This window comes from Schistocerca nitens, chromosome 5 (assembly GCF_023898315.1).
Source record: "Schistocerca nitens isolate TAMUIC-IGC-003100 chromosome 5, iqSchNite1.1, whole genome shotgun sequence".
Taxonomy (NCBI): Eukaryota; Metazoa; Arthropoda; class Insecta; order Orthoptera; family Acrididae; genus Schistocerca; species Schistocerca nitens.
The window spans coordinates 821,873,398-821,898,499 of NC_064618.1; the positions used below are offsets into that span (position 1 = coordinate 821,873,398).

At 38.7% G+C, this 25,102-nt stretch overlaps 1 long non-coding RNA gene across 1 annotated transcript; it reads left to right on the top strand.

Moving 5' to 3' along the window:
• Positions 1-467: 467 nt before the first annotated feature.
• Positions 468-7,917, top strand: LOC126259813 (uncharacterized). Its single transcript, XR_007546562.1, has 3 exons — positions 468-596; positions 3,122-3,234; positions 7,637-7,917. It is a non-coding gene; the product is annotated as an uncharacterized LOC126259813 (long non-coding RNA).
• Positions 7,918-25,102: the final 17,185 nt, after the last annotated feature.

Here is a 25,102-nt window from a genome sequence, read left to right on the forward strand (position 1 = left end):
TTAATGTCCCATTGACCATAGTAGTAAGGACAGACTATCGGGTTTCTACCAACAGACAGTACATGCAATGGATATCTTGCCAAGAGTGGAGCTTATCTCTTACTATGTGGTCTCCATCAATATGGACACAATCTACCACAAGGCTTTTCACATCAGATCTGTGGCTGAGTAGCAGCCAATTGAATGTTGCCTCGAACCGAATTAGTGACAAGTAAAGAAAATAAACAGAGAGGAAATTTGTTCAGGGCATAAACTTGAAACTGATAATAAATTGACAGTTTCTTTGACCAAAAGTTGGCTTACACTACACAAAGTGTTTTCGCAGAAGTAGTTTTCTTCTTAATTGAAATTCATGACAGTTTCTGTTCATCAGTATGTTTGAGAATTATTCCAAAACTAAAACTATATATTAAAAAAAAAGATTTTAGTGGCAACTGAAGTATTGTAAGTTTGATTTCATGGCTATTATTTATTTCTGTTTATCTGCTTTCCTTTCCTGATTTTCTTCAGCTGACATGGGTGGCGCAGCTGTTTCTCCCAGAATGTTCCTTACAATGCAAATGAAGGTGGAAAAAAAACTGCTTAAGTAAAACAAGGTAAAAAATTATGGAAATTCTGTGTAATTGCAAAAGAATGAAATACTGTGTAACTGGAGCTTCAGTAGTTACATGAGGCTGTTTGTCTGTATGGAGGCTGAGAAGCTGGAAGACTGCAGCGAAGTGCAGGAAGGCTTGCAGAGAATCAACAGTTGGTGGATAAGCTGGCACTGTGAATAACTGTCAAGACAGATCTCCATGTTGATGCACCACTTTCTAGTGAGCAACAGTTTGTCATTGAAGAGATCATTCCAGTTTCTGTCAGCTGAAGTCTTAGTACAAGAACTGCTCTCCACACAACAATGACCTGCGTCTGTGCACATTTTTGCATTTATGCAAAAGGAAAGTCAGTTACATTGTATTTGTTTCTTCAGTGACAGTACATCTATAGGTAATAAATTTCCAATAACATTACAGTGAGAGAGATACAGAAGATGAAATGGGTTGTGGCTAAGACTGCGAATTCGTTTGTTTATCAGGTGCATAGTACGATGATGTTAATTCTTTATCAGAGGCCATCAATGGATTTGGACATAAAACTACAAGAATGAAGTCACTTATTTTGCCTTGGATGAATACAGTTTAAAATAATATAACATATCATATGGCTATGTTACTTACCTGGTTTGTGTTTCAGGAGCAAAGGTTGTGAGAATTTCAGTTCTTCTGATGCAATAAATCTATCATTTTAGGACGATCTGGGCAATAATTTACTTATTTCTGCAAACATGTTTGGGAAAAATAACTTCTTAATACAGACTCTGCTTTTGTGTATTTAACAAGATAATATTAATGACAAAATTTCTGTGATTGAAATGGAAATGTCCAGTTGGGGGCACTGACTTGATTGTGTAACTTAAGCCATAGCTATTGTAAATGTAAATTATGTGGTTGAGAGATGGTTACGGCAGTTCACTTCATAGTGTGTGGCTGGTGAGTGCCATGTCTAGACTTTTGTGAGGAGATTTGTGGGGAAGGGGGGAGGGGGGGGGCACTCGTGTGAAACTTTACACTGTCATCTCATCTCTGTAACTGAGTAACCTGATGACCAAGCAAAAAGATATCACCACTGTAGTTTATTTGTTGCAGTAAACATGATACTGCCACAGGGTTTCAATGTCTCTCCTGCTATGCAGTGCTGTTACGGGAGACCTCAGCAACATCTCTTGACACACATGTGGCTGGTGTTAGGCACATTTCTGGATCGCTGAACCCCACTCACAGGAGTTTCAGTAAGATATTGATGGCAATGATACAGTTAACACTGCAACACACACTACCTGTGAAAGCAGAGAAATGTGATTGATTTTTGCAGAAAAGTTGCTGAACATATCAACAATGTTTTGTGTTCAGTAGCTGCAGAAGACTATTATCATCAAGACTGCTATGCTAAATTAGTGTCAACCCCCTCTATTTGAAATGGGGGCCACACTCTTGGTACCAAGTTTGATGCCGCCCTCAAGAAGTATGCAATTTTCTAGATTCTTCAGTGAAATCCCAATTTTCACTGTAGGATTCATTGCAGAAAGTCAATGAATGACTCCCAGACTGAGATACAATTACTATAAAAATGCTTAGAATACAAACTGACTGAACATTACATTTATGGATTCATTCCACAAATATTCAATGATCCATCTCCCAACCCCCAGTTTGGTTAAGGTTCATTGATGGTATATCTTCACGATCTGGACTCAGGGCCAAGGCAACCTATCCACATTCCTTCAGAACCTCAACACCCTTTCTCCTATGTGCTTCACCTGGTCCTTCCCTACACAATGTGCCACCTTCCTGGAAGTTGACCTCCAACACTCTGATGGCTCCATCCACACTTCAGTCAACATCAAACTCACTAACCAACAACAGTACCTGCATTTTGTAGCTGCCATCCCCTCCACACAAAAAAATCTCCCCACATACAGCTTAGCCACCTGTAGATGACATATCTGCTCTGAGGAGAACACACCTGCCCTGTATGCTGAATGGTTCACAAAGGCCTTCTCAGACAGCAACATTCCCCCAATGTAGTCCACAAACAAATTTCCAATGCCGTATCCTCATACACTCCCAATCTTCCACCATCCCCAAGAATCAGCTAAAAGGAGCGCCCCCTCATCACCCAATATCACTCTGGACTTAAACAAGTGAACCATATTGTTCACCAGGTCTTTATCTCTCTTCCTGCTCTAAAAAGAGGGACATTGTATAGGTACATAGGAAAAGGTACAGGGAAAAGCCCCAACAAGCTACAACAAAAAATTTAAAACCAATGATAATAATCATTAGCGTGGCCGCTGTAAGTGCCAATAAAGATATATTTTGCTACGCCGGAAGGCGGATAACAAATGATAAAAAATTACATTCAATTTTTTTTGTTAATAGAGACACTTTTTTTAGTTCTCGAGTGGAGAAGATGTATTTTTATAAGGTGTGTGTGGTAGCCATTTGTGTTGTTTGAATAATAATTATTATTTGTGCAAAACCATGAAAGTTTTCTTTTCTTCCACGCATCATCTCAATATCAGGTCCAAAGCGGCCTGCATTAGGAAGAAGAAGCCTGATTAAGAACTGTTATGGACACAGACTGCAGATAAATATTCATGGTGGAAGAAGATAAATATAACCCAGGACACCAGAAGTAAGTTCACATTAAACAGACTCAAAGGAAAGTAACTATAAAAATCCAAAATTTGGGCATTAATTGAAAATAATTGATTTCTATTAATCTCTTGTTCTTACTATTGTTATTACTATTTATATGTATATGTACATAAATTTGCACAACATTGTAGCCAAGATCCTTTGTGCCCCACCTAAAGTGGTGTTTCATGGCCCACCCAACCTACACACCATCCTATTGGTGGCACCGCACACTCAAGGCCACACTTATGTGCCATGGTGACCTATGGTCCGAGGCCCTCCCATGGGTTGTGCTGGGTATTCACTCAGCCCATAAACAAAACCTGAACTTCTCGCTCACTGAGATTCTATAAGGTGAACCACTCCTTCTTCCCACCAAGTTCATCGAGAATTCACCATCAGCCACTACCGTGGTTCTTCCCACTATGCTTGAATGGCTTTGTACACATGTCACAATCCTCCGCACTCCCCTTCCATGCTCTCACTCCACCCCAGCTGCGTTCGTCGACAAGGACCTTGCCTCGTGTGACTTTGCAATGCTGCAGGACAACACTGTGCGAGCAGCCTTGCAGCCACCTTATTCAGGCCCTCACTGCGTGCTGTGTCACGTTCCCAAGGTTGTCAGTCCATGGCCCAGTTTCAGATGAGAAACCTGTGTTGGTTAGATCAACAACAATGCATCAACTTAACTGTGAAATAAGTGTTACACAATTAGGCTGTGTGTTAAAACAATGACAGTATCTGTTCCATATTTATATTTTTATTCTTAAAGAAATGTGAAATGTGTGGTTAGGCTTTTACTGCTCATAGTTGTTCAACAGTAAACTATTGTAGCAGTATGTGGATGTGCAAAATATTTATGAGGCTTATCAAAAGGTAAACAATAAGGCACTGGTTGTATAACTATGTAATATTGGGAGGTTGTGAATGGTGAAAGTAAAGAACTGTGAAACACAAATGTGCACCTGTCAGCTGCATCATTTAAAGTAGTGTTGTACTTCCACACCCCATTTTTCACCCAGTGTAAAATGCAGTATATCAACGCTGAGGACAATTAACAAAGAAATAAAGCAGGCAAAAGACACATTTGGAGTCCTGAGTGAGGAATATTGTACTTAGCCACAATAAACAAGGACTTGTGAATTTTGAAGAGTGAACTCAACAGCGGTTTACAGTGCAGTGGTTCAACAGCCAATCAGCGCATGGGTTTCATGGCCACGGTATAACAGCAACCAATCAGCGAGTGGGTTCTATGGAAGCTGCCAGTGAGTACAGGAGCAGCCAATCAGCACACAGGTGTACAAAACTGGCCGTAGATAAACCAGGTGCCTGAGAATTATAACTTGCTGCAACCATGCAGATTGAGATGACAACTGCAACAGCAGCACCAGAGCAGCAGAAGAAGAATGAATAAGAATAAGGTAATTTCATAGCAAAAGTTATTTTATTTTAAGTGATACATAATGAGTGGCCTTAATGAACAAGACAGTGTGAGTGAGAACGAGGCTGTAGAGTTTATGTTGTTAAATGAACAGAAAGACCTAAGTGGGACTGGTTCTTTAGACGATAGTGATTATAAATCAAACATGAATGTAACTTTGAATGATGGGGATGAAAGCCCTATTGTAGATGGCATGATAAAAGTGTCATATACATTGTATGGTGATGTGAGCGAAATGGACAAAAACAGTACTGAAATGGATGAGATCATTAAGGTTACAGAGGAGGAACCTAGTAGCAAAAATCAGCAAGGACAAAAGTTTATGGCAGACGGAAAAGTGGAAGAGATGTTAATGCAGATTATGAGTAGTTTGAGTAGTATGTGTACGAAAGTAGACATTAGTAGTATAAAAACTGACATGACTAGCTTAAAGGATGAACTGAAGAAACAAATATAAAAGGAGATTAAGGGAGTCAGCTCTAATCTTTCAGAATTAAATAAGAAGTTTGATGTGGTAGTTACAGGTGGTGATAATACTTAATAGAAATTAACATTGAGTAGTAAATGTGTAGTAGAAGAGACTGAGAAACTTTGTCATTGCAATAGTAAGAAGGCGGAGGCTTCCAAGAAACAGTGTGCTGAAAATAGGGTTAAACTTGAGATCCAAGTCGATCAGGTTAAAAATGATTTAGAAATGGAGGTAGAAACCAAGTGTGCAATAGTGGTAGAGAAAAAACTGGAAAAAGTGAAGGAAAATGCAGATTCAGAATTGGCTTAAATAGAGAAAACGGTGGAAGAGGTACAAAATCTAGAGCATTGCAGAAGTGACAGTGGGCCTGATGGTCATTTTGTTAAGCAGGATGATAGTTTTTCCAGGGAAAAGATTAATGAGGATAATAACAGCAAGTGTACGAGGTGTACATGTTAAGTGTTTACTGGACAGTGGTAGTGATGTGAATGACGTTTCACAGGCATTTACGGAATCTATTAAGAACACAGAGGGTATAGTAGTGATGCATGTTTGTGGAATAAAAATTATTGGTGCTACTGGTAAGCTATCAAAGTAGTGCTCAGAGTTGAGTAGAGAAGTGGGGCAATGATTTGTTACAACTTCCATCCCCTTAATTTTGATTTGAATAGTAATTAAGCTATGTAATGGTAACTCTATTCTTTTTTCATAACATAATCATTAGTAAATCTGTGCTACAGCACATCTTGAGTTTTTGCTATTTTGCAAAAGGGGAAAGAGACCCAAGTCTTTCAGGTTTAACCAGTTTCAGGCAGTTATGATGTAGAGTAATGTTTTGTAGTGTAATGTGCACTTGATTTAAAAAATTTTCTAGTCCACACCTTTTGAACTATAGTCAATTTTGTAGGTAATTATTATAATGTTACGAGACATATGTAATATACACTCCTGGAAATTGAAATAAGAACACCGTGAATTCATTGTCCCAGGAAGGGGAAACTTTATTGACACATTCCTGGGGTCAGATACATCACATGATCACACTGACAGAACCACAGGCACATAGACACAGGCAACAGAGCATGCACAATGTCGGCACTAGTACAGTGTATATCCACCTTTCGCAGCAATGCAGGCTGCTATTCTCCCATGGAGACAATCGTAGAGATGCTGGATGTAGTCCTGTGGAACGGCTTGCCATGCCATTTCCACCTGGCGCCTCAGTTGGACCAGCGTTCGTGCTGGACGTGCAGACCGCGTGAGACGATGCTTCATCCAGTCCCAAACATGCTCAATCGGGGACAGATCTGGAGATCTTGCTGGCCAGGGTAGTTGACTTACACCTTCTAGAGCACGTTGGATGGCACGGGATACATGCGGACGTGCATTGTCCTGTTGGAACAGCAAGTTCCCTTGCCGGTCTAGGAATGGTAGAACGATGGGTGCGATGACGGTTTGGATGTACCGTGCACTATTCAGTGTCCCCTCGACGATCACCAGTGGTGTACGGCCAGTGTAGGAGATCGCTCCCCACACCATGATGCCGGGTGTTGGCCCTGTGTGCCTCGGTCGTATGCAGTCCTGATTGTGGCGCTCACCTGCACGGCGCCAAACATGCATACGACCATCATTGGCACCAAGGCAGAAGCGACTCTCATCGCTGAAGACGACACGTCTCCATTCGTCCCTCCATTCACGCCTGTCGCGACACCACTGGAGGCGGGCTGCACGATGTTGGGGCGTGAGCGGAAGACGGCCTAACGGTGTGTGGGACCGTAGCCCAGCTTCATGGAGACGGTTGCGAATGGACCTCGCCGATACCCCAGGAGCAACAGTGTCCCCAATTTGCTGGGAAGTGGCGGTGCGGTCCCCTACGGCACTGCGTAGGATCCTAAGGTCTTGGCGTGCATCTGTGCGTCGCTGCGGTCCGGTCCCAGGTCGACGGGCACGTGCACCTTCCGCCGACCACTGGCGACAACATCGATGTACTGTGGAGACCTCACGCCCCACGTGTTGAGCAATTCGGCGGTACGTCCACCCGGCCTCCCGCATGCCCACTATACGCCCTCGCTCAAAGTCCGTCAACTGCACATACGGTTCACGTCCACGCTGTCGTGGCATGCTACCAGTGTTAAAGACTGCGATGGAGCTCCGTATGCCACGGCAAACTGGCTGACACTGACGGCGGCGGTGCACAAATGCTGCGCAGCTAGCGCCATTCGACGGCCAACACCGCGGTTCCTGGTGTGTCCGCTGTGCCGTGCGTGTGATCATTGCTTGTACAGCCCTCTCGCAGTGTCCGGAGCAAGTATGGTGGGTCTGACACACTGGTGTCAATCTGTTCTTTTTTCCATTTCCAGGAGTGTATCTATTTATGAAGTAATGACTATCATTTGTACTGTGAAACATTTTTTATACCTAAAGTAGAAGTAAAAGTAAGTGTACTTAAGTAGGGTATTTTGTTTCATTTTTTCATGTACTTTGGCAAAGGAGAAACACCTCCAAGGGAAATAATAGCAGTGCATTTCCTTACTAACTGCCACTTGGACCTGTTGAAGGAGTGGACAACTTGGTGAGAAAGTGTGTTAAAGATCATTAAAAGTGTGAGAGCGTTTGTGAAAAATACTAAACATTGAGCAAGTGAAATTTTCTGTATAAAAAAGTGAACTGCAGTGCACAGTGTAATTTAACTTTGTGCAAACCATGAGGATTTTTTTTTAAGCGAGATAGGACTTGTTTAAAATGATATGTATCTTTGAATGTAATCCTTGTTTACCCAAAAAGGACACCACTTATTGTGAAGATCATAATTTGTATTAAAAGTATAACTTTGTGGCATTGTGCAATATACTGTATGTAAATATTTTGTATGGGGCTTTTCATATGGCCAGTTCATGTAAGCATAAATTTGGAAAAAAAAAAAAAAAAAAACATGTACTGTAGTTTTGATAAGATTTTGTATATAATATTTCTTTTCATATGTAGAATTTTAACTCACTTTCTGGCATCACTTGTAGTCATTGCATTGCCCACTTAGCTATTTGCAATATCTATCTGGTCAGTCCAATGAGGGGGTGATGTGACGAAGCAAGCTGGGATAGTTTTTGCTTCGCCTCTTGTTTTGCCATCTGCTTCCTTAAATTCTCTTTTTTTAAATTTTAACTAATTACCATTAACTTACATGAGTATAATCTGCATTTTCATAAAAGAGAAAGGTTGGCCCTCAGTCTTAAAGAATGTACCACCAGATCTAATTTTGTGCTTAGTTTTATGTATGTAATTGATTTTCTAATTTATTTTGACTATTCCTAGTTAGTATCTTTTGTTATAAGGTGAAATCAGTAATTGTTTAGTATCTCAAATTCTGTTGTTGACTTATAAACAAATATATATTCTGTACTAACTATGAACATTTGAAGGAACACCTAATAGTATTCTTAAAGGATCTATTTGGCTCTATTCAAAATCATGTTAGCAATGCCAGCCCTTAATTAATTCTAAAGTAATTAACAGTTTTGTCAAAAGTATGTTTGTGTAACGATATTTGTTAATTTCATGAATGAAACAAATAATCCAGCTTAACACTTGTAGAAAAAACTGTTAAAAAGAACAAATTTTTTTATGTATTCAGTTAATTTAATGAGTTAAGTTTTAATTGTAATTTCTGTAAATTTAACTTCAGACAATGTATAGTTTCAGAACCTATTATTTTGCTGATATATAAGGGCCTGATTTTTGGTCCTGAGACAGTCAGTTCATGGCTACGTTTCAGACGAGAAACCTGTGTTGGTTAGATCAATAACAGTGCATCAACTTAAGTGTGAAGTAAATGGAACACAATTAGGCCATGCGTAAAAACAATGACATTGTCTGTTCAGTACAAACTGTAGTGTTCTACAATAACTGTTAATTGTGTGGTTAGGCTTTTACTGGTCGTAGATGTTCAACAGTAAACTATTGTAGTAGTAGGTGGATGTTTGCCTGCAACGTATTAATGAAACTTATCGAAAGTTAAACAACAGTGCACTGGCCATATAACTGTGTAATATTGGGGTGTTGTGAACAGTGAAAGTAAAGAACTGTGAAATGCAAATGTCCACCTGTTGGCTACATCATTTAAAGTACCATATTTACTCGAATCTAAGCCGCACTCGAATCTAAGCCACACCTGAAAAATGAGACTCAAAATCGGGGAAAAAAAATTTTCCCGAATCTAAGCCGCTCCTCAAATTTGAGACTCGAAATTCAATGTGAGAGAAAAGTTTTAGACCGCCCCTCCAAATCGAAACAAAGTTGGTCCATTGCAACGTGAAACACAATTGAGGTCGAATGGATGAAGATACAGCTACAGTAGTTTGGTTCGAGTCATAAGCTTGACAGTTAAGCTTTAGGAAGTAGCCATTGCTGTGTCAGGCGCTTCCTTTTTCGCGTGCTTCGTCTGGTTTGAATCGATTACTTATTTTGCTTTGATCTGATAAGTGTCGTTCTCTTTGTTATAGGGGTTTACGTCACTCTAAGCTGAAAATGCATTATTGTACTGTGTCATGCATTGTTTGTCACATTCTGATAATGAGTGTTCACGACCTGTCGCTGCTCGTGGCATGGCTTGCTTTTGTGCGCGCTACCGCGGCTTACAATAAAAAAAAAGAGAGGAATTGTCTCATAAGCGAAACAATGGCATGATACTGCTATTTGTTGTTACTTACACTGCTGCTTTCTTTGATAATGATCAACAAGAACCAAATAATAGACTGCGTATGATAGAAGATCTTCTGAACAAGAGTTTAGCGAAAATTTTTCTCCGTTTGAAAATCTTTGCAGATGCCTCTTTAGTACATTACATTCTGCACAGAAATTAGAGTCATCTTAGATTTAAGAATCTAGTCAGTTGCCATGCTTCATTTCTGACTGTATTACTATTCAACATAAGAATAATACGAATATAAACATGACATGATATGTATATTCTTCCGCGTTTGCTGTTGTCTCACTCTAGTTTCGTAGTTTATTAGACAGACAGGATTTAAATGAGATAGCAGCAAACACGAAAGAATACATGGCATAATGTTTACATTCTTCTACCTTTTCTTTTAATTTATTTACTGACGCAGAGGTTTTGGCGCCAGTATTTATCTTTGTGCTTGCAAAGCATACCTGTGTTGTGCTACATGTATTTGATGGCAGAAGTTAGTTGTGGCGACACCTACCAACATTTTTCAGAACTTCCGCTTACTTTGCACTCAATTCTAAGCCGCAGGCGATTTTTTGGATTACAAAAACCGGAAAAAAAGTGCGGCTTAGATTCGAGTAAATACGGTAGTCAGTGTTGTACTTCCAGACCCTATTTTTCAGCCAGTGTAGCAACGCAGTACGTCGACACCGAGGACAATTAACGAGAAAATAAAGCAGGTGAATGCCACAAAGGGGAATGAAAGGGAAGCAGTGACTGAGAAGGGAGTGAGACAGGGCTGTAACCTACCCTCAGTGTTATTCAAGCTGTATATTGAGCAAGGAGTAAATCAAACAAAAGAAAATTTTGGAGTGGAATTAAAATTTATGGAGAAAAAATAAAAACTTTGAGGTTTGCTGACAACGTTGTAGTTATGTCAGTGACAGCAAAGCACCTGGAAGAGCAGCTGACTGGAATGGACAGTGTATTCAAAGGAAGATGTAAGATGAATCTCAACAAAAGCAAAATGAGAATAATGGAATGTAGTCAATTAAGTTGGGCAATGCTGAGCGAATTAGATTAGGAAATGAGACACTTAAAGTAGTAAAGAAGTTTTGCTATTTGGGGAGCAAAATAACTGATGATGGTCAAAGTAGAGAGGATATAAAATTAGACTGGCTATGGCAAGGAAAGCGTTTCTGAAGAAGAGAAATTTGTTAACATCGAGTATAGATTTAAGTGCCAGGAATCCTTTTCTGAAAGTATTTGTATGGAGTGAAACCATGTATGGAGTGGCCGATAAACAGTGTAGACAAGAAGAGAATAGAAGCTTTCAAAATGTGGTGCTACAGAAGAATGCTAAAGATTAGATGGGTAGATCACATAATAAATGAGGAGATACTGAATAGAGTTTGGAAGAAGAGGAATCTGTGGCAAAAATTGACTAGAAGAATGGGTTGGTTGGTAGGACACGTTCTGAGGCAGCAAGGAATCACCAATTTAGTATTGCAGGGGGGGGGGGGGAGGAGGCACTGTGGAGGGTAAAAATTATAGAGGGAGACCAAGATATGAATACACTAAGCAGATTCAGAAGGGTGTAGGTTGCAGTAGTTAGAGATGAAGCTTGCACAGGATAGAGTAGCATGGAGAGCTGCATAAAACCAGTCTCTGGACCGATGACCACAACAACAACACATCTAAACAATAATTCACAGAGTGAAAGTGACCATTTCTTGACTTATAGATCACCAATTAATCTAAGTAGAGCAGCACGATATATTGAGTCAGGAATACACAATAATACACAGTAAACGCCTTTAGGTTACTTTTGAATAGTACATTATTACCTCGTAGACACTTAATATTACTTGGAAGTGCATCAAAGATTTTTGTGCTTGTGTAATTTACATCTTTTTGTGCAGAGACAAATTTGTATATGCCTCATTTCCTTCTTGCGTTCTGATGATGGTATGTTCCATTCGTTTAATATTGAGAAAGACTGTGAAGCATGAGTGTCATGACTGAAAAGGAATATTGTGAAGTAGTGGTTAGTATTCCTATTTGCTTAAAAAGGTTGCAACATGAGGTTCTTGGAGGCACTACACACAAAATTTGGACAACCTTTTTCTAACTGTAAAGACGTTTCCCAACAGTGGCGAATTGCCTCAGAAGATTATTCCATAACACGTAAGCGAACGGAAGTAACCAAAAAAAAAGCAGATTTTAGACACTGATGTCTCCAATTTTGGTGATTGTTCGGATGTCAAATGTTGCTGAACTAAGTCTTTTCGGGGTTTGGTGGATGTGGTGTTCCCAGTATATATGTATGCCCAAGAATTTCAAATACTTTATCCTCTGAATCTGCTGGTTCTCATGTGCAATGTTCATCTCCTGTGAGATTTTGTGACCAGAATGGAAAATAATTTAATTGGTTTTGCTGAGGTTGAGAAATAGCGGAGGACAAGAACAGAACCTTGTAGAACTCAATAATTTACTGTTCCACAGGCAGGCTCGACCCCTCCTATCTGCGTATTGTTACCATCTAACACTATTTTCTGTTGTCTGTCCCACAAATAGGATTTAAGTCAGTTGCTCATTTGCCCTCAGAGTCCATAGTGGCATGCTTTCTCTATAAGTATTCTATTATTGACACAGTTGAATGCCTTATATCGCAAAATATGTCCACAGGAAATGTCTTCTTGTCAAGCCACTCCAAAATGTTTTTGGTAAGTGAAAATTTAGCTTTGGTTGTGGAGATACCTTCTCTGAATCCACACTGGTTTTTACTAAGTATTGCAAAGTTTTCTATCCTGGCATGTATTAATTTTTTGAGCATGTTACTAAATGTAGTGAAAAGAGAGATAGCGTGATAGTTTCTAACATCTGAGGCATCCCTTTTCCCTGTTGGGGAACATACTTTGTTTCAGAGAGGCACTGAATATATGAGCTAGGACCTTCTAACATTTTTGATGCCGATTTAAAGTGTGAAGTAGATGTACAAACCTCCCACTTCTCCATTCCGTTCAACTGCTCTTCCAGATCCTTTGCTGTCTCTGACAGAACTACAATGTCATCAGCAAACCTTAAAGTTTTTATTTCTTCTCCATGGATTTTAATACCTACTCCAAATTTTTCTTTTGTTTCCTTTACTGCTTGCTCAATATACAAATTGAATAACATCGGGGAGAGGCTACAACCCTGTCTCCCACTGCTTCTCTTTCATGTCCCTCGACTCTTACAACTGCCATCTGGTTTCTGTACAAATTGTAAATAGCCTTTTGCTCCCTGTATTTTACCCCTGCCACCTTCAGAATTTGAAAGAGAGTATTCCAATCAACATTGTCAAAAGCTTTCTCTAAGTCTACAAATGCCTTTCCTTAACCTTTCTTCTAAGATAAGTCGTAAGGTCAGTATTGCCTCACGTGTTCCAGTATTTCTACAGAATCCAAACTGATCTTCCACAAGGTCAGCTTCTACCAGTTTTTCCATTCGTCTGTAAAGAATTTGCGTTAGTATTTTGCAGCTGTGACTTATTAAACTGATAGTTCAGTAATTTTCGTATCTGTGAACACCTGCTTTCTTTGGGATTGGAATTATTATATTCTTCTTGAAGTCTGAGGGTATTTCGCCTGTCTCTTACATTTTGCTCACCAGATGGTAGAGTTTTGTCAGGACTGGCTCTCCCAAGGCTGCCAGTAGTTCTAATTGAATGTTGTCTACTCCCGGGGCCTTGTTTCGACTTAGGCCTTTCAGTGCTCTGTCAAACTCTTCACGCAGTATCGTATCTCCCATTTCATCTTCATCTACATCCTCTTCCATTTCCATAATATTGTCCTCAAGTACATCGCCCTTGTATAGACCCTCTATATACTCCTTCCACCTTTCTGCTTTCCCTTCTTTGCTTAGAACTGGGTTTCCATCTGAGCTCTTGATATTCATACAAGTGGTTCTCTTTTCTCCAAAGGTCTCTTTAATTTTCCTGCAGGCAGTATCTATCTTACCCCTAGTGAGATAAGCCTCTACATCCTTACATTTGTCCTCTAGCCACACCTGCTTAGCCATTTTGCACTTCCTGTCGATTTCATTTTTGAGATGTTTGTATTCCTTTTTGCCTGCTTCATTTACTGCATTTTTATATTTTCTCCTTTCACCAATTAAATTTGATATTTCTTCTGTTATCCAAGGATTTCTAGTAGCCCTCGTCTTTTTACCTACTTGATCCTCTGCTGCCTTCACTACTTCATCCCTCAAAGCTACCCGTTCTTCTTCTACTGTATTTGTTTCCCCATTCTTGTCAGTTGTTCCCTTATGCTCTGTCTGAAACTCTGTACAACCTCTGGTTGTTTAGATAAGATCTGAAAATTGTATCTTAACCTCTGTTTTTATGAGCATAATTAGAATTTATTGATTGTTTTACTTTATTATTATTTTCAATTTGTATTCTTAATCTTTGTTTATTGTCCAGATGGAAACAAATGTAATAATGAATTAAATATTTTGATTCCTTCTACATCCATGTGTTACCATACAAAAATGGATCTATGGAATACATATTGTTATAAATAAACAAATAAATGTTAGTTAGATTTGTATGTACCACCTTGGTTATATTTAGTCACAGGCTTCTGTAGCAAAAACACAACAGCACAGTGAAGCTTCATTATATATTAGTAGTGACCTTGATCTGCACTATAGTGTCTTTACATTGCTGTTTATTGTATAGAAAATGTATTTGAAGCAGCTACAATTCTATTTCCAACACTAATAGTGTCAAGATACCATACTCCAGATAGTGGCAGTGTATTATTTACACAGGTCTTAGAAAAAATGTTCTTCCATTTTTAAAAATTAAGCATATACAGAATATTAATCTTTGGAGATATAAACACTGATATAAGGGTAAAGACATCAAAACAGCTTTACCTACAGAATATGCTAAGATCACATAATCTTTATTGCATTAATAGCAATACAACAAGGCAGTCACCCATTCTTGAAGTTACCACCACTGTTGAAAAGGATCTGTATGAGTCAGGGTTGTTCAATACTTACTTTTTTTCTTTAAGATGATGAAGGTGGTTGTTGTTGTTGTTGTTGTTGTTGTGGTGGTGGTGGTGGTGGTGGTGGTGGTGGTCATTGGTCCAGAGACTGGTTTTACATGGTGAATAAAGTGTGTGCACCCAGCAGTTTTTAGCTAATTTACATTTCTTTTCATATAGTTCAAAATTTTCACCCTGTATGTGCTCTATGGAATCTGGGAAATGACCTTTTAGTATTTTTAATGCCTCGTCTAAGGAGCCTTTGTGTCCTGTTTTCTCAGCAGCACTTAATAAGTGATCATTAAAAATTTTTGCCACAGTCTCTTGATTTCACTTAACCAACGTTCATTAAGGCACAATATGATGTTTTTGTTCTTTATTCAAAGTCACAGACTGAAGAAGAGGAGGGGAAAAAATGAAAGGGGAGAGAGAGAGAGAGGGGGGGGGGGGGGGGAGAAAAGCACGATTGCTGCAAAACCGTGACTGTGATGTTCCTGTCAAGACCCAGACTAAAACATTTAGAATGCCAAATTGAACATTATTTGTTCAATCTTATGATGATGTCATATTGCTTTATTAGATATGAAACAAACAAAATAAAAATGTTATAGCCTACACATCAAGCATTCTTACTTTACTTTACGTCTCATATCCCTTATGTATTTGTCATTGGACTGAATCTTGTTTAAAAGTTCCTTTTGTTGACACAAATAAAATTTTACCATTTTACACATTTGACTGCCAGCACATTTCTCTGCACGATCTGTTACAGCCATGTGGATAAGATGCCTGTCATCTTGACTGCTAGTGATACGAAGTCATTGGGACCCAGCACGGCATTCTGTCTTACCCTCCTGAACCCACCGATTCCATATTCTGCTAACAGTCATTGAATCTTGGCCAACGCGAGCAGCAATGTCGCGATACAACAAACCCCAATCGCGATAGGCTACAATCTGATCTTTATCAAAGTCAGAAACGTGATGGTAGGCATTTCTCCTCCTTACACGAGGCATCACAACAATGTTTCACCAGGCAACACCGGTCAACTGCTGTTTGTGTATGAGAAATCGGTTTGAAACTTTCTTCATGTCAGCACGTTGTAGGTGTCTCCATCAGTGCCAACCTTGTGTGAATGCTTTGAAGAGCTAATCATTTGCGTATCACAGCATATTCTTCCTGTCATTTAAATTTCGCGTCTGTAGTACACCACCTTTGTGGTGTAGCAATTTTAATGGCCAGTATTGTATACTCCTCTTGCTGTTTTATAAATGTGATCGATAACTGAACTCTAGCCTTAGCTATAGCATGCAAAATAAGGAGGACCTGTAAGGGATAACAGTTGAGGAATGTAAGAGTTTAGATTAGTGAGTTTTGCTGCTTTAGGCGTAATGCTGTCCTGCAGTTGTAACTAAGTGAAGGCACCAGTCACTAAGCAGTTACTGTATTAACTATGTGTCACAAAGTATGATCAGTACGCCTATAATCACTGTTCCATTCTGCTTCAGGTAACTTTATCTGTGTTGTGTCATGTTATCTTCTTTAGAACAGCCTGAATCTTCTCAAGTGTGTGGATTACTGTCTTTTATGGATTACACCCTCAATCATCCACTTTGAGGTTTGATGTAACAAAAGAAAAAGAAATATTAATTGTACAGTACTTGGGGTACAGACAAAGACAACTTTGGTGAATGTTTCTGTGCTGCCTTCTTGTAGCCTCTGATCCTGTTCCTCCTTTTGGCACACAGAACATATAATTCATGATTCAATGTAGGTGTGCATGTGTAAATCTCATCTAGAACCTACATGCTACAAAAATATCTATAGTTCAAAAACATGAGATATTAGTTATTTTTTGTATGTACCTGTGCACCACAGTCAGTTACCCACAGATGAGAATTTGTCTATCTTCAGTTTTTATTTACGTTGTCAGGTTCTCTTAATCTGTAATTGGTTGCATCAAAAACAGAACTTTAATTATGCACCTAAATGTACAATCAATCAAAAACAAAATAGATGAAATTGATGTGTTCCTAAGTTCTAGCCGGCCGCGGTGGTCTAGCGGTTCTGGCGCTGCAGTCCGGAACCGCGGGACTGCTACGGTCGCAGGTTCGAATCCTGCCTCGGGCATGGATGTGTGTGATGTCCTTGGGTTAGTTAGGTTTAAGTAGTTCTAAGTTCTAGGGGACTTATGACCTAAGAGGTTGAGTCCCATAGTGCTCAGAGCCATTTGAACCATTTTTTGAACCTAAGTTCAAACCCATGTCATGTTTTCTGTGTAAATGAACACTGGCTCACACCAGCTGAAATTGCCCTGTATACCCCAGAAGGATTTGAATTAGCAAGCTCATATTGTAGAACCAAAAGTAGTCATGGAGGAGTCACTATTTTTATAAAGAGAAACTCTAACATTGAATATGTAGCACAAAAAGTCAATCATTTTGATCATTTTTGCAAAGAGCAACTTTTTGAAATTGCTGCATTATTGCTTCCCAAACTTAAAGTAGTGATCATCTCTATTTATCGCACTCCTAGCTCTGATATTCATCAGTTTATTGACCAAATGGAGACTTTAAATAAGTACCTGCTGGTAAAATACAGACACCACAAGATAGCATACATTGGTGACATTAATATAGACATACGACTAAAAACACCAACTTTCACCCACTTTCAAAACATGTTAAGGTCTAACAACTTGTACTGTATGAATAACAAGCCAACCAGATTAGATGCCTGCCTAGATAACATAATCTCCAATTTGACAAAAGACGAGTGTCAGTACGGAGTGATAAATCCAGTTTTATCTGACCATGACAGCCTATGGCTAATGGTCAACTGTGAAAACTATCCTACTCAGCAACCTGAACACATTAAGAGGATCAGATTATTATATCCTGACAACATTACAAAGTTAAGGCAAAAATTATCAGAAGTTGAGTGGGACAGAGTATATAATTGTAATAACAACAATAATGCTTTTAACTTATTCATGAACATACTAACAAGCTTAGTTTAAAACTGTTGCCCACAAATAATCAAAAAGATGAAAATAGATAGTGCATCAAATAGAAAAAAGAAGCACAACTGGTTCACTCCTGAACTGCATTACCTGAGAAAAACACTTATTGCCCTACATAAAATGGCTAAAACTGGTAACCTAGAATCAAAGCAGAGGTATAAAGAAGCCAGGAAGAATTATAGAACTGAAATACAGACAGCAAAGCAGAGAGCCAATGATGCTTTCATTGAAAACTCCAGCAACAAATGCAAAGCAGCCTGGCAGGTAATAAACAAAATAGCAGGGAAGCATAAAAACAGACAAGAAATTCCAATAGTGCCAGAAAAATTAAATGAATTTTTTGTTAACAGTACTAAGTTCGAAGATGATGCAACTTCTGAAAGTTTTACCTACAACATTCCTGACCTAAATAACTTATCCTTTAAATGGAAACAGGTGACCTGCCAAACTGTATACAAAGTCGTCACAAACCTACATGGCTCATACAGTGAAGATCTCTATGGCATCTCCAACACCATCTTGAAACAAATAATTGACATTATTGTTGCCCCTCTTACCTTTCTGATCAATAGTACTTTTACAGCTGGAAAATTTCCTGAGGTCCTGAAGGCTACTATTGTTATCCCAATCTATAAAAAAGGAGAAAAAAACAAACCTGAAAGTTACCGTCCAATATCCCTCATACCTATATTATCCAAGATAATAGAATGCTGCATTAAAACACAACTTTGCAACTACTTTGCTGAACATAATCTTTTTTCCTCCTCGCTCTTTGGTTTTAGGCCAGGATTGTCTACAATAAATGTAGTAGAAACTCTTGTGACAGACATACTTGATGGCTTCGAGAACAATTCCATCACTTGTGCTGTACTACTAGATCTGAGTAAGGCATTTGATACTGTATCCCATGAAATACTAATAAATAAACTAGAGTGCTATGGTGTCAAAAATAACGAACTGGCATTAATCAGATCATACCTGACAAACAGAACTCAGGTAGCTATAGTAAATAGCCAGCAATCAAATGCCCTACCAGTTGTAAGAGGCGTACCACAAGGCTCAGTGCTTGAACTTTTTCTCTTCCTGGTATACATGAATGACTTGCCTACTTTCATGCTTCACAAGTCAATAATATATGCTGACGACACAACCCTGATTACCTCAGATAACAAATTGGAGGAAGTGAAGAAACAAACAAAAGTAATGCTTGAAAAGTCTGCCATATGGCTCCACAGTAACAAGCTGATACTCAACAGTAGCAAGCCTGAAACTATGTATTTCTTGTTGCACAATCTACAGGAAAAATTAAATGAGTCTGACTCTGTAAGACTTCTAGGAATCCACCTGGATCCGAAATTAACATGGAACACCCATACAGAACTGTTATGTACCAGACTATCTACAGTAGTCTTTTTGTTAAGGAAACTAAAAACATTAGTTAGCAGAAAACAACTTTTATCTTCTTATTATGCCTTGTTTGAATCTCACTTACAGTACGGAATAAAATTATGGGGCAACTCAACTGGTGCTCAGACAGTGTTCATGTGGCAGAAGAAAGAAATTAGAGCAATTACAGGTATTAAAAGCCAAGAATCATGGCCGGCCGAAGTGGCCGTGCGGTTAAAGGCACTGCAGTCTGGAACCGCAAGACCGCTACGGTCGCAGGTTCGAATCCTGCCTTGGGCATGGATGTTTGTGATGTCCTTAGGTTAGTTAGGTTTAACTAGTTCTAAGTTCTAGGGGACTAATGACCTCAGAAGTTGAGTCCCATAGTGCTCAGAGCCAGAGCCAAGAATCATGTCGAAAGCACTTTAAGGAACTTAACATCTTAACATTACCTTCTCTGTATATAAAAACGTGTCTTCTTTCCATAAAAAAACAAATACATACCTTACCTTCCAGAACAGATGTTCATTCACATGATACCAGATATAAAAACAATCTTGATGTAGACTTTACTAGGCTATCTAAGGTCCAAAGTAGCTTTAAGCAAACAGGATTAAAATTATATAACAAGTTACCACAATCACTGAAAGACCTACAAGGTGATGCCTTCAAGAAGCAGCTGCACAAATTTTTAGCTGATAAGTGTATCTATGATGTAAAGGAATTAGAATGTAGTAGAGAGTGAGAGTAACTATGATGTAAAGGAATTAGAATGTATTAGAGAGGAACTATGATGTTAAGGAATTGGAATGTAGTAGAGAGTAACTATGATGTTAAGAAATTATAATGTAGAGAATAACTCTTTATCCTCATGTAATGTAATCTGAATGTACATAGTTTCCCAATTTTAGATTCACTATCAAATGTAATGTCAAAACTGTCTATTTCAACAAATGTTGGCTAATGACAAGTAATAAATAAATAATAAATAAATAAAAAAAACTCATAACCATGGAAGAATAAGGGTGTGTTTGCAGAAAGTTCGGGTAGAGGAGACACAGTGATGATGACTGCTTTCAAATACTTGAGGCCACAGTATTTTCTGTTGGAAGTGAGGCACTACTTGATAGCAGATTTATATTTATGACAAAAATTCCCATGGAATATAACCTGATGAAGATTCATATGTGTCAGAAGGTGTATGCAGCTGCAAGATTTCATGTGTCTCTGGCTATCATGATTTTGCTGTTATGTTTGGTTGATCCTATGTAGCTCCATTGGAAAGACCATTTAATGTATAGTTATTTCTATCAGTTGAAATGGAAAGCATGATAATCATGTTGTTGTTGTTGTTGTTGTTGTTGTTGTTGTCTTCAGTCCTGAGACTGGTTTGATGCAGCTCTCCATGCTACTCTATCCTGTGCAAGCTTCTTCATCTCCCAGCACTTACTGCAACCTACGTCCTTCTGAATCTGCTTAGTGTATTCATCTCTTGGTCTCCCTCTATGATTATTACCCTTCACGCTGCCCTCCAATGCTAAATTTGTGATCCCTTGATGCCTTAGAACATGTCCTACCAACCGGTCCCTTTTTCTTGTCAAGTTGCGCCACGAACTCCTCTTCTCCCCACTTCTGTTCAATACCTCCTCATTAGTTATGTGATCTACCCATCTAATCTTCAGCATTCTTCTGTAGCACCACATTTTGAAAGCTTCTATTCTCTTCTTGACTAAACTATTTATTGTCCATGTTTCACTTCCATACATGGCTACACTCCATACAAATACATATAGAAACGACTTACTGACACTTAAATCTATACTCAATGTTAACAAATTTCTCTTCCTCAGAAACGCTTTCCTTGCCATTGCCAGTCTACATTTTATATACTATCTACTTCAACCATCATCAGTTATTTTTTTTTCCCAAACAGCAAAACTCCTTTACTACTTTAAGTGTCTCATTTCCTAATCTAATTCCCTCAGCATCACCCAAGCTAACTCAACTACATTCCATTATCCTCGTTTTGCTTTTATTGGTGTTCATCTTATATCTTCCTCTCAAGACACTGTCCATTCTGTTCAACTGCTCTTCCAAGTCCTTTGCTGTCTCTGACAGAATTACAATGTCATCGGCGAACCTCAAAGTTTTTATTTCTTCTCCATGGAGTTTAATACCTATTCCAAATTTTTCTTTTGTTTCCTTTACTGCTTGCTCAATATACAGATTGAATAACATCAGGGACAGGCTACAACCCTGTCTCACTCCCTTCCCAACCGCTTCTTCCCTCTCATGCCCCTTGACTCTTATAACTGCCATCTGGTTTCTGTACAAATGGTAAATAGCCTTTCGCTCCCTGTATTTTACCCCTGCCACCTTTAGAATTTGAAAGAGAGTATTCCAGTCAACATTGTCAAAAGCTTTCTCTAAGTCTACAAATGCTAGAAATGTAGGTTTGCCTTTCCTTAATCTATTTTCTAAGATAAGTCGTAGGGTCAGTATTGCCTCACGTGTTCCAACCCTTCTGCGGAATCCAAACTGATCTTCGCCGAGGTCGGCTCCTACAAGTTTTTCCATTCGCCTGTAAAGAATTCACGATAGTATTTTGCAGCTGTGACTTATTAAACTGATAGTTTGGTAATTTTCACATCTGTCAACACCTGGTTTCTTTGGGGTTGGAATTATTATATTCTTCTTGAAGTCTGAGGGTATTTCGCCTGTCTCTTACATTTTGCTCACCAGATGGTAGAGTTTTGTCAGGACTGGCTCTCCCAAGGCCGTCAGTAGTTCCAATGGAATGTTGACTACTCCCGGGGCCTTGTTTCGGCTCAGGTCTTTCAGTGCTCTGTCAAACTCTTCACATAGTATCATATCTCCCAATTCATCTTCATCTACATCTCTTCCATTTCCATAATATTGTCCTCAAGTACATCACCCTTGTATAGACCCTCTATATACTCCTTCCACCTTTCTGCTTTCCCTTCTTTGCTTAGAACTGGGTTTCCATCTGAGCTCTTGATATTCATACAAGTGGCTCTCTTTAATTTTCCTGTAGGCAGTATCTATCTTACCCCTAGTGAGATAAGCCTCTACATCCTTACATTTGTCCTCTAGTCATCCCTGCTTAGCTATTTTGCACTTACTGTCAATATCATTTTTGAGACGTTTGTATTCCTTTTTGCCTGCTTCATTTACTGCATTTTTATATTTTCTCCTTTCATCAATTAAATTCAATATGTCTTCTGTTACCCAAGGATTTCTACTAGCACTCGTCCTTTTACCTACTTGATCCTCTGCTGCCATCACTACTTCAGCCCTCAGAGTTACCCATTCTTCTTCTACTGTATTTCTTTCCCCCATTCCTGTCAATTGTTCCCTTATGCTCTCCCTGAAACTCTGTACAACCTCTGGTTTAGTCAGTTTATCCAGGTCCCATCTCCTTAAATTCCCACCTTTTTGCAGTTTCTTCAGTTTTAGTCTACAGTTCATAACCAGTAGAATGTGGTCAAAGTCTACATCTGCCCCTGGAAATGTCTGACAGCTTAAAACCTGGTTCCTAAATCTCTTTCTTACCATAATATAATCTATCTGATACCTTCTATATCTCAAGGATTCTTCCATGTATACAACCTTCTTTTATGATTCTTGAACCAAGTGTTAGTTATGATTAAGTTATGCTCTGTGCAGAATTCTACCAGACAGCTTCCTCATTCATTTCTCACTCCCAATCCATATTCACCCACTATGTTTCCTTCTCTCCCTTTTCCTAGTCTCGAATTCCAGTTACCCATGACTATTAAATTTTTATCTCCCTTCACTACCTGAATAATTTCTTTTATCTCATCATACATTTCATCAATTTCTTCATCATCTGCAGAGCTAGCTGGCATATAAACTTGTACTACTGTAGTAGGCATGGGCTTCGTGTCTATCTTGGCCACAATAATGCGTTCACTATGCTGTTTGTAGTAGCTTACCCATACTCCTATTTTTTTATTCATTATTAAACCTACTCATGCATTACCCCTATCTGATTTTGTATTTATAACCCTGTATTCACCTGACCAAAAATCTTGTTCCTCCTGCCACCTAACTTCACTAATTCCCACTATATCGAACTTCAACCTATCCATTTCCCTTTTTAAATTTTCTAACCTACCTGCCTGATTAAGGGATCTGACATTCCACGCGCCGATCCGTAGAATGCAAGGACCATGGTTCATTGGGGGGGGGGGGGATGATAATCATAGGTCACATATTATACCAAACATCAGAAACTGATGACAGTTTCCTTCCTGCCATTTAAACATTGCTTTAGATGCAACAATGATCCTTCTACCAGATGCCATAAGCCTGATGGGTGGCATTTGAGAGCAAAAGAATGGGCTTATGACATATTTGATGTTTAGTGTGGTCATATTGTTCTTTTGAAAGTACCCTGCTTCTTAAATGACAGTTTTTATAGATTGCAGTATAGGACTTTTGTTATAGTTTATATGTTGTAATATGTTCTGTGTTGTGGGAACATTAATCAGTGGCAGTTTATGCAGGCACAATCTGTCCTCACAAGAAAAAAGAAAATAGCAAAAGAAATATTGTAATGATCTCACCTAAACCTGATGTTACAATTTGCTCTAAACATGCTTGACAGAGAACTTGATCTTGAGATTTTCAGACTTTATCTTCCATAAGAAAAAGCACACACATTATAAAGTTTTGCAAAGAAATTACTGTATCCTTCCTCTCACAAATGTCTGAGAAGGCTTTTTAAGTTTTTTCTTCACACCAGAAAACAATTTCAGGTAAGTGTGTTGTTCCAATTTTGTAGCAATATAGGCTAATTAAAATCCCTTCTACTTTCACACCTGCATCCCTAAGGGTGTCTTACCCCCACTGATTGTTTTTCTCCAAATAGGAAGCGACATATGCATGAAGACTGAAATGCCTCAAGTGTTCCAGAGGTTTGATTACATAGTGGCAGTGCCTACGGCATTATCAGTTAATCCTTCGGACTCTTGATAATCCAAATTTTGTGGAAATGCTCTAAACTGATTTACAGAAACTGCAAATGATGTACACTACACAATTTCCAAGGAACTTGGCTTTTTCCATTGTTATTACAACCAAAGAATGCTATGATGATCAAATTTGATTGCACATCAAAATGTTTCTATGCAAGTGGACAGCCTCACTCTTCTACATCATTGTACCAAAGAGGCAAATACAGTCACTGTCTGAAGTTACAGTCCTTTAGAGACAATATTTTCAGTACATAGTTTATCAAATAGTAACATGCTTTGTGTAGCAAACACTTAACTGCTGTTTGGATCAGCAGTTCCGAAACATTCTTTATAAGTAATAACATGTACTCATCTTTTTATTAAATAGTTCATGTTTTTCCCATCCTAAATGACTAAGTAACCATACTTGTAGTTACTACATGCAAGGTGTTTGTTCAGTTATAGCCCTCTACTCGAGTTTTGTATTGCTTTCAGTTGGTGAGTGAATAGGAGTAGTTCCTCACATGCATTTCCCTAAACTGACCTCAAACCTTTTACTATGGGAAAAATGTAAAGCACATTGTGTTCTCATCACCAATAACAACAGTAGTCAGTTTTTTCAAATGTATATGTGCAGGTTTCTTACACTTTTTCTACAGTGAAACAATACTTTAGCAGCAGTCATAAGGCGTCACTAATGCTTTATGAGCACTTGACGGCACATTAGGTTTACATTTCAATATACTACAAAAATGTTAGGGTATTATTTGTGGAAAAAGGATTTGTAAAGGACCAGGGAAATATTATTTAAATGGGTAAATGATTTTTAAGATTATTCTG